Source organism: Macaca mulatta, chromosome 6 (assembly GCF_049350105.2).
Source record: "Macaca mulatta isolate MMU2019108-1 chromosome 6, T2T-MMU8v2.0, whole genome shotgun sequence".
Taxonomy (NCBI): Eukaryota; Metazoa; Chordata; class Mammalia; order Primates; family Cercopithecidae; genus Macaca; species Macaca mulatta.
Window position 1 is genome coordinate 21,180,295 of NC_133411.1, and position 12,485 is coordinate 21,192,779.

Sequence of the window (12,485 nt, forward strand, 5' to 3'; positions counted from 1 at the left end):
GAAGAGAAAGATTCTATATATATTCTAAAGGCCACACTAAGAGAGCTTATTCGTAAATCTAATTCAAAGATGGCTCCAATAATTGTGAGGTGAACAACTGAGAAAATTGTGCTTCCGATTATTAAGTTGTGGAAAATTTCTGAAAGCGAAGGGCTTCTTTACAGTGGGTGGGAGGAAACATGAAGAGTTCAATATTCTACATGCAAAAATTGTGCTATTTGACTAGATATTGACAATGATGAGTGAGCGGAAATCACATTTAGAACTAAGGGTTTTGAAGGAGTTCTGGCTGGAAAGACACATTGGTGCATTACCAGAAGGAAGATGATATTTGAATCTTTGAAGCTGGATAATACAGCATCAATGAATTAGCTATAGGTGGAAAATGAAGAGAAGCCCCTGAGGTCAGTAGAAACATGTATATCAGGGTAGCCCAATAGAGCAATGAAGAACACGCCTGTGAAAGAGAGCAGTCACTGTTTAAATGCTGGTATCAATCCAATAAGTTGAGAGTAAAATTGTTACTATACATTTGAAATGAAACAAATACATTACAGAAACATTCAAAATAATCTAATTAATGATCAATTTCTTTGTTTGTTTGTTTTTTTGAGACAGAGTCTCACTCTGTCTCCCAGGCTGGAGTGCACTGGCACACTCTCGGCTCACTGCAAGCTACGCCTCCCGGGTTCACGCCATTCTCCTGCCTCAGCCTCCTGAGTAGCTGGGACTATAGGTGCCTGCCACTGTACCCGGCTCATTTTTTTTTTGTATTTTTAGTAGAGACTGGTTTTCACCGTGTTAGCCAGCATAGTCTCAATCTCCTGACCTTGTGATCCGTCCACTTCGGCCTCCCAAAGTGCTGGGATTACAGGCGTGAGCCACCGCGCTCGGCCTGTTTGAAATGTTTATATATGTTTGCAGCACTAAGGAAAGTGTTCTGTCGGGTATCTCACAATTCTTTTGCACTATATTTTATTATCTCAAAAACACACCTTTGTGTCCATAAAATAGGGAAACTGTATCAACTGTTCCTGTTCATTCAATCCCTCAAAAGCTGAGATGTATGTGAAGTTGAGCAGTGGTCTTCTGTTAGTACAAACATACGATTCAAAGCCACCAAAACAAGGTAATATACTATCCCACCAGAGGTAAAATCGTAATGTGACATTTTACTGAAGGTCATTTATGAAATTAGATGATTCTCACCTAATGGTGAATAGCTTACGTTATTTAACTTCTTGGGTGAACATACCTTAGTACTGCAGGCAAAATGGTGGAAGCACAACAAGATCTCAGGGTTAGACAGAGTCTGAGTCCTGTCACTTAATAGAGGTGACTTTAAGCAAGAGACTTAAGTCTATCTATACTCATGTTTCCTGAATGAAGAATTTGCTACTAACCGCAGGTCCTAGTCCAAAATAAAAACAGAAACTGGCTGCAGCCAGTGGGATTTTATCTTTTAAATCAGGTATGGTGAGATCAACAGATGAGGAGACACCTGACCCTGAAAAGACAGTTCATTACGCATAGTTGCCAAGAGAAGGGGGTATGCCAGGCCATCCCTGGCAGGACCACATGAGAGAACACCAGGGTTGGTTGGTCACAGGCAGAGAAAAAGCAAGAAAAACTGTAGGAAAGATTGTACTGTGGTTTTTTTTTAATGGGGGAAAAATGGGATGAGAGTGTAAGCAGGCAAAGTAGATTTCGGATTCACTAGTTTGAATAAGTTCAGTGGGCTCCAGGAAATAGGGGTTGTCCCTGGTTGTCTTAGGCCTGGCCCTGAGATAATTAAGGTAGGGAAAGAGAAACTGGTGTTACCCAGTGTGAGAGCGGGATAAAGCATGTGGGTTGGGGGATTGGTTAGTTTAAGTATAAAAGGCAGAGAGTATTATGCTATCTCTAGAATACGCTAACCCTGGGAGGGGCCGTGACTTTCTAGTCAACAATGACCATGATGTCAAAATATCAGATACACAAACTAGGAAACAAGGTTGAAACAGTGGGGAAGTCAGCGTCCCTTTCCTATCGACCCAACACACTACAGATGAGTGAATCCCAAATGCTGGCCATCTCTTCCACACTGAGCTGTACTTGATACCTAGATTGTGAGTATTCTGAGGATCTCACTAAGCCTCCTGTCAAATTCCCTATGGCATTGACACAGGGGAGAGGACAGTCATTGCCTCATCCTCCTCCCCATGACATCATTAATTGGGCTTGACCCTGAACTTTCTTGTGCCCATGCTCAGCCCCCACTAAGAGAAAGTGCAATAATAGAACATGATCCTCCCTTCTACACCTACCAATGTAATCTGGTTATTGCCCCTGGCAGCAGGTGGCAGTGGCCCCAGGATGCAGAAGGGAGGCATAAAGCCTAATAATCAGGTAACCAGAGGAAAGAGACTGGGCAGCCACCAACCCAGGCAAGAACAACATAGGGAGTCTGTGAGAGGTGACACTCAGTGTGAAGAGATGATCCAAATCCCAGTGCAGGCTCCATTACCCCATCTGACTTTACTTATAAAATACAGATTCAAAGATAGCATTCATAAGACTGCACAGAGCATTAAACCTCAATTGTAGGACTCTTCTGATCACAGATTATCCTGTGTGATTATCCCATGTGATTATCCTGGTCACACACGTGCAAATCTTGGCCTGGATCTTGGGAAAACTTTTATGCCATACCTCATATCCTCTAGGCCTAATTTTATTCTGGCTCCTGTATGGCAACCAGCTGTGCTCAAATGTAACCCAAGCAGCATCTTTCTTTCAATGGCCAGCAAATATCTCATTTTCTAGATGACGAGTTTTTTGTCACTCTTATGTGTGACCCTATGGGAACCAGCTCAGTGATTCTGACACATGCACAAATGTGGATGTGCAAGGGACCGCACAACCAACGACCAATGAGGAAATATTAACTGATGGAAAATACTCCCTTCTTTGGGTCCCTGGACAGACAAGTCTGAAGAATTTCTTCCACAATCTCCTAGCTCCTCACTGGATGAAACCTCCATTGCCCACAACGACCAGATGCACAGACACCTTTTTACTCACCTTTCTTTCTGTCCCAGGTCATTCTTCCTAAGGCCCTCCCAAGTTCCTTAGGATGATTTCTCTTTACAAAATAAACCATCTACGTTCAAGCCCTTAAATAAAGCCACATTTTCTGTGGGAACTCTGAATAAGACTGTAAATAAATGAGTTATTTGAAAGAATAAATGAGATAATGGATGTCAAATACCAAGCCTGAGACCTGGCAAATTATAACTGCCTCAGTTTCGTGAGTCCTTGATCCTTCCTTTCTCTTTCAACTTGAAAAGCTGCTTGATGTACATTTTACAACCAGATGCACAAAAAATTTAGCTTTTGTTACTTAAAAAAAAAACCCTCAATCTCTATTTCAATATTGAATTATTCAAATGCTGGTAAATTCTATCCGGGCAAATTAAAATAGTCATTTCAGTATTTTACTCTTCTAGATGTGACAGGTGGGGGCGGTGGAGGAGTACCAAGAGTGTCAGTATCCAGGAAGTTATGTCTCCCCTACAGAGGCAACCATCCCTGCTTACTCCCACTGAGAATCCCATATGACAACTCAGTCCCAGCACCCAGGACCACCCAGGTGCTTAATGCCCATTGTCATCTCTGGGCTACTTCTTTGCCCCTTTCAGGGGTTTGGGAAATTCAGTTAATCTCTATCAGTTCTCTTGAGTTGCAGGAGACTGGGGAAGAAGGTGGTTCCCTAAACTCTCTTTGTTATTTATGCAACACTGCCATTTATTTTCTCTTGCTTATAGGGTATGGTGGTGTTTCATGGACAGAATTTGTTTCCCCAGATTCTAACTAGGGAATACATTAAGTTCTCTTTGCTTTTGACCATTAAATGTATTTGATCCCTTAGCTGTATTGTCTAGACCTGATTCAGGGATCAGGAGCATTTTTCGAATTCCCACCAGTGTCTAACATGATGCCTCCACTTATGTTCTCCTCCCATCCTCAGCCAACGACATTTTGGTCAAATCTGGATAAGCAGGGAAAGAAAAACAACAAAAAAGCCCTGCTCATTGTTTAAGGCATAAACTTGTGGATTAGATTCCTTCTGAAAACAGAAACCAAGTCTCTTAAAACACATACAGCATTTTCTCGCTACAAAATGAAGCATGCCTTGAGGCGTTTCTATAATAAAACTCTGCGAGCAATCAGCCTGGAATGGGGATTGCGCATGAAGAACACATAATCAGTATAATCAAATTATTATCCTGTCAAGAAGAAAATGTGTCCTTACAGAATCCAGCATCTAGGAAAACCGAGCAGGCCCTTAGTGACTTTTCCATTCAGCCTCAATGCAGAAGAAAGGCAGTCTTTTGCTCAGGGGCACAAGAAAGTGAAGCATCAAGGAAGGAATTCTAAAAAAGTTTTTACAGCTTTACATGCAACTGAGTTTTGTCAGATAAAGAAGGAAGAGAACACTGCAGGTGCAAAGACAAGATGAAGAAAGCAAGAATGCATGGAGAACCTATCTGGTACAAAGTAAGTAGGGCAGCTTAATTAAAGTGCCAGGGAAAGGTGCAGAAAAAGAAATCCTTTTTCTGGGGCAAGACTTCTCAGCAGGGCACTCATGTCTCAATTCATCCAGAACAGTCTCATGTTTTCTCTATAATCCTGGCATGATGATTAATATCTCCCCTTTCCACTCTTGAAAGTAACTGGATTTGGGCAATACAGTCATTTCACTCAATAGGCAATTCAAGCATGTAGTTAGAGCATTAAAAAAATGTACTCTTGGCTGGTGTGGTGGCTCACACCTGTAATCCCAGCACTTTGGGAGGTGGCGGATCACAAGGTCAGGAGTTCAAGACCAGACTAGCCAAGATAGTGAAACCCCGTCTCTACTAAAAATACAAAATTTAGCCGGGTATGATGGTGGGTGCCTGTATTCCCAGCTACTCGGTAGGGTGAGGCAAAGAATTGCTTGAACCCGGGAGGTGGAGGTTGCAGTGAGCTGAGATCATGCCACCACACTCCAGCCTGGGTGACAGAGCAACACTCCATCTCAAACATAAATAAATAAATAAATAAATAAATAAATAAATAATGCACTATTAGCCAACACCCACTCATCCTCTGCAAAAAAAAAAAAAAAAAAAAAAAAAAAAATTCTGTAATATAATATGACATTTAATAATTATACAGACTATTGAAATTGATATCAGAAAAATATCAGATTTTATTTTACTTCTTATCACTTATTTGACAATTAAAAAATTATATGTGGGACACATTAAGAGGAACTAAATCTTGCCTTCATAATCTGACCCTGGCAGGAATATAACTGACATAAAGTTTATATTGAATCAAATAGAATTAGATATACAGATATAAAATAAATAGAAGATAAAGAACACACAATAAAGCAAAAGAGAAATATTTAATATTTATATCAATATCTATTTACCCATCTATATTTTTACATTTTATAAGTGTCGTAGAATAATTGACATTTGCTACATACCTCAAAGCTTTTATGTAAAGCAAAAACTTGAAATATAGGCTATTGAATGATGACTTACTTGCTTTTATGAATGGAATATTGCTTGATTGATGTAATTTTGTTGGAAAGGGTCTTATTTTAGAATATCAGACTCTAAATGTGTGATATACATGTAACGATAGCACCAACACAAATTTACTGATTGCAAAAAATCAGTTTTTTAAATACACATTTTCGCATTCCACATTATTATAATTATGTTACCTATTGATATGGTTTGGCTGTTTGCCCACCCAAATCTCATCTTGAGTTGTAGTTCCCATAATCCCCACATGCTGTGGGAGGGACCCTGTGGGAGGTAATTGAATCATGGAGGTGGTTACTCCCATGCTTCTGTCCTCGTAATAGTGAGTGAGTTGTCACGAGATCTGATGGTTTTACAAGGGGCCTTGCCCGCTTTGCTCAGCACTTCTCCTTCCTGCCATCACATGAAGAAGGATGTGTTTGCTTCCCCTTCTGCCATTGTAAGAATGTGGAACTGTGAGTCAATTAAACCTCTTTCTTTTATAAATTACTCAGTCTTGGGTAGTTCTTTACACCAGGGTGAGAATGGACTAATAGACATATATACAAATTATTACATTTCAAGTGAAATGGAATAATATTAGTACGTGTTAGAGGAATAAATATAATAATGCATGATTATCTGCAAAGTTTCCTCCATCCCTCTCCCAATTTCAACACCACCTCCTATCTCTGTGGGGATCCAGCTCTTCAGCTTTATTTCGGATGGTCTGGGTACTGATCCAAGTGGAACAAACTAGAGAAGCCATTATAATTAACAACCTTAGACTCAGTAAATCACTATCAAGAGATATACAATAAAAATCTGTCATACTCCAGGTCCTCAGAGAGATGCATATTACAACACACCATGAAACATATGCTTAAAATTGAATTTACTGCATTTTATTCTAGGGCTTTATCATTTACATAATGTGCATTGATTTAAAAACAAATTACGGTTTGACGTCAGACTGAAACTTACCACTTCGTGGAAAATATGCACGTCATATGAGTTAAGACCATCAGCTCCTCAGATTCCTCACATGGAAAGAGATTGAACCATAAAAATATTAGGGATATCCCTCAAATAAAAAGAAACTCATTTCTATAAAATGAACCCTATCTTCAAGGGCATTCCTCCCCAATGCTCAATCCTGCAGTGTACAGAGTTCAGAAAATAGCATAAAAGACCATACAACTCCCCATTCAGCCAAGGAATGAGGGTCCCAGCTCATGTCTGCACTGCAAGTGTGGGGAATGTGACAGGGAAAAGAGAAGAAGAAACCAGAGGAGCAAGAATGGGCTAAGATAAAATGGACTTCATTTGATTTTTGAGCTTGATATTTTCTACTGGACTTAAAAAAAAGATTGTATAACTGAAAGTGGACAGAAACTTATGAAATGTAACCATAAAATCATTAAGGGACAAAAGAGTTAAAGCAGCAGAGTCATTATGAAGGGAATGTATGGAGAAAATAAAACTAAATAAAATAATTTTGGTTTAATTTATTGTACTATGCCACATGCATACTAGAATGCTTAGTTTCTGAAGATATGCAGAACATCAATTAATTTATTAATTAAGCACATGCATTAAAACTCAGCATTATCATCCTATGTTTAAGAAGTAAACACATTAATCATTAAGCCTGTTTTCAAAAAAATAATCTGAGATTCAAATCATGTATCTCGGGTCTTTTCCCCTATCATGTAATAATCTACCCAAAACAGATTTGGTATGCAGTTTTCAAGACAACTTGGTGTTCGTTTCATTGTACATACCCTGAGAACCAATGGCTAATTTTGAGCATCTTATAATTTCACCTGATAAAATGATCCACTAAAATGAACATAATAGGCATCTTTTAAGTATAAGTATTATATACAATGAGTTGGTTTTTATTTTCTTGATAGAGAAAATAAAAAATCTTCTTTTGTAACATGCTTATTTGTACTGATTTGAATAATAATAACTCTATCCAGAAATGCCTCAGAAAAAGTTCCAGTGTCACTTTATGACTTCTCGTTCTTAGAAGAAACTGTGAGGATTAAATGAGATTATCCATTTTTTCAACTACAAGGTTATTTTATATAAGGCATTAGTAGCTTTGCTCAATCTGTTATTACACAATGCTATATTTACATTATTGGGGCTAAAGTATTTGGGACAGTTAATGAGTAGTTCCATTGGAATTCGTATTTTGAGATAATTCTGTTATACCAACTCCCAAAATCCTAGCAAGGCAAATCTCTGCCTACTTTTCATATCAGTTCACAGTTCTTGTAGTCTTACTAGAATAACTGACATATCAACATTGAAATTTCAGAGTTATACAATTTTTAATGTTATTTATTTCTAATTTTTCATGTGGGAAATTCAAGTTTTAAACATCATATAAAATGTTCTACCATAAAGCTCCAGTATTTTAAAGGACTTTAGCTTTTCCATTTTATAAACCAAATGAATATATTATTACTAGTAGGAAAAAAATAGGCCTTAGACAAATATGTGTGAGATCTTAAATAGGTAAGAGAGATGAGTTGATTCATAGCTCTTTTTGACAACCAATATATTCCATGTCCTTACTTTGAGTCAGCTGCATAACACTGTGAGGAATGTCCACATCATTTTAGTCCCTTACAGGTCATGTAATTCTTGTCAAAAAAAGAGAGTGGATTCTCACTGTCTAAATACACGTCGTTAGTTACACATGGGAGGATATATTTTGTTGCTCTAAACTTGTTCTACTTTGTGCCATCCTAATGCAATTTGGGGAGAAAAGATTTTCTCTAGATATTACAAAATCAGAAGGTTATATTAATTTTTTCACCGTTAAATATTTTTATGAGTGCACCTTTGATAAGATGTTTAGCTATGACTAATTTTGATATCTGTATGATATTCTCTTGTTTATCTATAGAGTATCCTTGTATTATGAGACGCTGAGCCTTCCCCAAATTCTTGCAGAGAAAAAGATTTCTTCAACTGGAGCCACATCTCCCCTGAGCAAGTTTATGTTTTCTTGTGCTAGAGGTCTAGGCACCATTAAAAACCATCAATGGTTTCTATTTCAAGAGTTATTACTCAAAATGCTTAAAGGTCTAGGCAAATATAGAAAAACAAGCAGTGTGAATGTAGATGGTGGAGGATAGATGCTATATGGTCCAAGAATTCAGTGCATTGTTGCTCTGCATAAATATAGAAATTATGTTAGCTCAATAATACACACCTCTGGACCAGATATTTACCTACATGGACCACCAGTTTGTGGCCTTCACTGTGAATTCAGTCATCTTTTCTTTGTGTGCTTCTACAAAGTAGCATATATTTTAGATTTTCCATTTATTATTATTATCATCATCTTTAGCTGACATCATTTGATCACTATATCCAATGCAGGACACTAAACACTTAGCCTTTATTGTCTCATCTAAGCTTTACAATATTTCCATGAGATGAGTACTAATATTTTATTCATGGATGTGCAGAGGTCATGTAACTCATCAAAAGTTCTAAAATTTGTGAGTGAAAGAGCTGTTGTTCTATCTCAGAATTAAGTACCTCCAAAATCCAAATTCCTAAGCTTTTTTTTTTTTTAAATTCACTAATAGTGAGAATGATAGCATCCTTTTTGTATTTTCAGAACTTAAGGCACTGCCTGTCATAAAACCAGCACTCACCAAATATTAAAATAGCAAATAAAAAGCTGAGCCTGTTTCTACTTTGTTTTACAATTATATAGTTCAATTCATATGCTATTCTAAAGTCTATTTTATCTATTCATAAACTTATCATATTTTTTATTTCCATAAACTTCTATTCAAGATCCCTTTGATTTATTTGTCACGATGACAGCAAAGCAAAGCGAAATGAAATAGCACACAGTGTTTGACTGTAGACTCCAGAGAAAAGAAACTTTGATTCCATACTTTTTTAGGATATAGCATATTCCTAAATGTGTGCATGTTTTCCAACCTGTTAATATTTCCTAATATAAAAAGCTATTTTGGGTTTTTATAAAAATAAAATGAGATAAGGATAAGTCTGCTTCATACTGTCAATTAGAGACCAGATTCCTTCCATCTTGTGTCTCTCCCCTGCTCTGAGGCATGAATGTCCTCTGCATTCAGCCAACAGATGGGAAAAGAGAAGATGCAAGATCCTGTGGGAAGTTTTTATAGACCAGGCCTGAATGTAGTATTTACCACTTTCAGCCGTGTTCCTTTGGCAAGAACATAGCAATTATAGCCACGAGGCTTGTGTGGACCTTACTAAGAGGTCCAGTAAGTATCAATACACTTTAGTTAGGATTAATGCTAATAACACTATATTTTATGCCTATCAACAAAATGGCATGTGAGTTTCTTTTTTAATTTGGTGTTAGAGAAATCTTGTCTCCCATTGGAAATTCGTGAGCCAAATCCTTTCACTTAGTGGAAATTCTTTGTTTTATACACATTTCCTTAGAGTTTACACAATTATGTCATCATTTAATTGTAATCCTATGCCATAATGTGTTCAAAGTCTTATTCAAATGCAGATAAAAAACTATGTTACATTTGGTAAACAGCCTGCTACTAAGATTCTATTGGCAGGTGAGATTAGTCATCACAGGTATTAAAATGTATTCAGGTAGAGATCAGAAGCTCCCTTGGAAGACATACCCTAAGGTGACCTTAGGGTATGTGAGCTACATACTTGTATATTCTCCTTCCTCTAAGGGTAGAACCTGTAGCTGGTTTCTAGTCCATAAGTGATGGAAAAGGTTTATTTATATAGTAAAAATGTGTAAAATTTTGCAAATTTCATTGAGGTTTCAAATCAGTTAACTGAGGCAATCAAAAGGGAGATTCTCATTCATTGGCCTGGCTTAATCATATAAAAGCCATTCAAAGAAGGATTGGGCCCTCCATGAGGTCAGGCAAGCTCTTCTACTGGCCTTGAAGATGCAAGCTGCCATGAGCTCTGCAGCCAGAAAAAAAGAATTCTATCAATAATCTAAATGAGCTTGACAGCAGATTCTTCCCCAGTCAAGCGTCCAGATGAGAACATAGCTCAGCTGGCAACTTGATTGCAGCTTTGTGAGATCCTGAGCAGAGCTTCAGTTAAGTCAGTTAAGCCTGACTCCTAATAAATAAAAACTGAGATGTAATAAATAAGTTTCAAGTGCATAAAAGCATGGTAATTTGTTACACAAAATAGAAAATTAATACATGCCCAATCCCTCAAGTATACAGGCCTAGAGCACCTCTTTGGAGATGAGAATCCCAATGTTTGTATTTAATCTTTCCCAATGATATTGATCTTCTGAGTTCCAAAGATTTGAGAGTCTATCTAAGATAATTGGATAAGTGCAAATGAAGGATAATCTTATCAAAGGACAGAAGTTCTAGAGAGAAGTATATAAATAGTGAAGGGGAATCTGGTCTGGAACTCAAAGTAAGTACTAATTTTTATGTTGCTAGAAGGAAGTGTTTATTCTGGTTACAAGTCATGGCTAGTTTTGATTGTCAACCTAGGTTCCATGGTACCTTGTGGGAAACTTGGGGAAAAGCTCATGTATATGGATGCAGAGGCCTTTGAAATTCAGGTAATTATCTTGTGAGAAGTAAAAAAAAAGGAAAAGCCTGAGCAAGCACGGCTCAGGAACAAGAGAAAGCATGGCTCAGCTTAAAGTATCATCTTTGTCCTGATCTCATATCTCATTAAAAGTCGAAAATGGGCCTGTAATAGTAACAGCTCCTCAGTGGTGGCTACAGCAAAGGGAATAAAGGTACTATCATCTGAAGAAAAACAGTCCGAGACGGAAATTCTGATTGTGTTAACCATACCATAAGATATAATATAAAAATAAGGCATGATGGAAGAGAAGAGGCATAGGAAAGGCAAGAAGTTGAAAATGAAAAGGCACATAGAATGAAATCCTTAATGACATATACATTCCCTAGTAGTTGATAAAAACTGAAGCTAAAGATTTGAAGCCTTTGGAAACCCACGTTAAAAATGATGCATTAACAACTTTATGTTTTGTACTTTCAAAATACAAAAAAAATCTTTTTTTTTTTTTTTTTTTTTTTTTTTGAGAGAGTCTTGCTTTGTCACCCAGGCTGGAGTGGAGTGTCACGATCTTGGCTCACTGCAACCTCTGCCTCCCGGGTTCAAGCAATTCTCCTGCCTCACCCTTCTGAGTAACTGGGACTACAGGTGCATGCCGCCATGCCCAGCTACTGTTTGTATTTTAGTAGAGATGGGGTTTCACCATGTTGCCCAGGCTGGTTGCAAACTCCTGAGCTCAGGGAATCTCCCCACCTCGGCCTCCCAAAGTGCTGGGAATACAGGCGTGAGCCACTGCGCCTGGCCAAAACAATCATTTTTGATACACAAAGCAGAAATAATTTTCCCTTCAGTTTCCACAAAGAACGTGTTGCAACACGTAATTTGTATACTGGCAGGTGCAGAAGGGTATGTATTCACTCAGAAGTATGTCATTTCTGCAAACAATGTTATAAAATATAAATTATTTTAAAATATTAAAGCATGTGCAGATTTTACGTAAATGTCCCAGTTTCTATCTTCTCTTGAGAAATGTGAAGATCTGGTGAAATGTGAACTATATTCTGTTTGGCATTGACCTCTCTGACCTGGGAAATGCATGATCAATTCAGAATGGCCTGTTTTCCACATCACCGCAGTCTACATAAGCCAGTCCTCATTTTATTACATCTGATTCTAATTGCTTATTTAAATTATCTGCCTGATTCCTTTAAGCTATTAAGTTGGGGATTTCTAAGATCTTTAACAATATCTTCCACAAGAACTTTATGAAAATATAACAAAGCATTTTATATGTTTCTATAGTAACCATCCTAACATAACTAATCATATTTTCTTTTCAATCTTTGTTCAAAGATAACAGTG

At 37.6% G+C, this 12,485-nt stretch overlaps 1 protein-coding gene across 21 annotated transcripts in view; it reads right to left on the bottom strand.

Annotated features, from left to right (window-relative positions):
• CDH18 (cadherin 18) overlaps positions 1-12,485 on the bottom strand; it is a 1,124,701-nt gene that overhangs the window by 381,232 nt on the left and 730,984 nt on the right. The window lies entirely within an intron of this gene.